This window comes from Arachis stenosperma, chromosome 6 (assembly GCF_014773155.1).
Source record: "Arachis stenosperma cultivar V10309 chromosome 6, arast.V10309.gnm1.PFL2, whole genome shotgun sequence".
NCBI classification, from domain to species: Eukaryota; Viridiplantae; Streptophyta; class Magnoliopsida; order Fabales; family Fabaceae; genus Arachis; species Arachis stenosperma.
The window spans coordinates 43,368,260-43,370,582 of NC_080382.1; positions in this window are offsets into that span (position 1 = coordinate 43,368,260).

Here is a 2,323-nt window from a genome sequence, read left to right on the forward strand (position 1 = left end):
TCATATGTGAAAATGATGATGAGTGTCACGGATCATCACATTCATCAAGTTGAAGAACAAGTGATATCTTAGAACAAGAACAAGCTGAATTGAATAGAAGAACAATAGTAATTGCATTAATACTCGAGGTACAGCAGAGCTCCACACCTTAATCTATAGTGTGTAGAAACTCCACCATTGAAAATACATAAGAACAAGGTCTAGGCATGGCCGTGAGGCCAGCCCCCATGATCTAAGATAGCATAAGACTAAAGATAGCTACCCAAATGAAAATACAATAGTAAAAGGTCCTATTTGTAGAGAACTAGTAGCCTAGGGTTTACAAAGATGAGTAAATGACATGAAAATCCACTTCCGGGCCCACTTGGTGTGTGCTTGGGCTGAGCATTGAAGAATTTTCGTGTAGAGACTTCTCTTGGAGTTAAACGCCAGCTTTTGTGCCAGTTTGGGCGTTTAACTCCCATTCATGTGCCAGTTCCGGCGTTTAACGCCGGGCAGTTTTGAGCTGATTTGGAACGCCGGTTTGGGCCATCAAATCTCAGGCAAAGTATGGACTATTATACATTGCTGGAAAGCCCAGGACGTCTACTTTCCAACGCAGTTGAGAGCACGCCAATTGGGTTTCTGTAGCTCAAGAAAATCCACTTCGAGTGCAGGGAGGTCAGAATCGAACAGCATCTGCAGTCCTTTTCAGCCTCTGAATCAAATTTTTGCTCAGGTCCCTCAATTTTAGCCAGAAAATACCTTAAATCACAGAAAAACACACAAACTCATAGTAAAGTCCAGAAAAGTGAATTTTAACTAAAAACTAATAAAAATATAATAAAAACTAACTAAAACAAACTAAAAACATACTAAAAATAATGCCAAAAAGCATATAAATTATCCGCTCATCACAACACCAAACTTAAATTGTTGCTAGTCCCCAAGCAACTGGAAATCAAATAAGATAAAAAGAAGAGAATATGCAATGAATTCCAAAAACATCCATGAAGATCAGTATTAATTAGATGAGCGGGGCTTTTAGCTTTTTGCCTCTGAACAGTTTTAGCATCTCACTCTATCCTTTGAAATTCAGAATGATTGGCTTCTATAGGAACTCAGAATCCAGATAGTGTTATTGATTCTCCTAGTTAAGTATGATGATTCTTGAACACAACTACTTTATGAGTCTTGGCCGTGGCCCAAAGCACTCTGTCTTCCAGTATTACCACCGGATACATACATGCCACAGACACATAATTAGGTGAACCTTTTCAGATTGTGACTCAGCTTTGCTAGAGTCCCCAATTACAGGTGTCCAGGGTTCTTAAGCACACTCTTTTTGCCTTGGATCACAACTTCATTATTATTTTTATTTTTTTTTCGCATATACTCTTTTTTTTTGAATTCACTGCTTTTTCTTGCTTCAAGAATCATTTTTATGATTTTCCAGATCCTCAGTAACATGTCTCCTTTTTCATCATTCTTTCAAGATCCAACATTCATGAACAACAAAATCAAAAGACATATGCACTGTTCAATCATACATTCAGAAGTCAAAGTATTGCCACCACATCAAAATAATTAATCTGTTATAAAATTCAAAATTCATGCATTTCTTCTCTTTTTCAATTAAGAACATTTTTCATTCAAGAAAGGTGATGGATTCATAGAACATTCATAACTTTAAGGCATAGACACTAAGACACTAATGACCATAAGACACAAACATAGATAAACATAAGCATAATTTTCGAAAAACAGAAAAATAAAGAACAAGGAAATTAAAGAACGGGTCCACCTTAGTGATGGCGGCTTGTTCTTCCTCTTGAAGATCTTATGGAGTGCTTGAGCTCCTTAATGTCTCTTCTTTACCTTTGTTGCTCCTCTCTCATGATTCTTTGATCTTCTCTAATTTCATGGAGGAGGATGGAATGTTCTTGGTGCTCCACCCTTAGTTGTCCTATGTTGGAACTCAATTCTCCTAGGGAGGTGTTGATTTGCTCCCAATAGTTTTGTGGAGGAAAGTGCATCCCTTGAGGCATCTCAGGGATTTTATGATGAGTGGGGTCTCTTATTTGCTCCATCCTTTTCTTAGTGATGGGCTTGTCCTCATCAATGAGGGTGTCTCCCTCTATGTCAATTCCAACTGAATAACAGAGGTAACAAATGAGATGAGGAAAGGCTAACCTTGCCAAGGTAGAGGACTTGTCCGCCACTTAATAAAGTTCTTGGGCTATAACCTCATGAACTTCTACTTCCTCTCCAATTATGATGCTATGAATCATGATGGCCCGGTCTATAGTAACTTCGGACCGGTTGCTAGTGGGAATGATTGAGC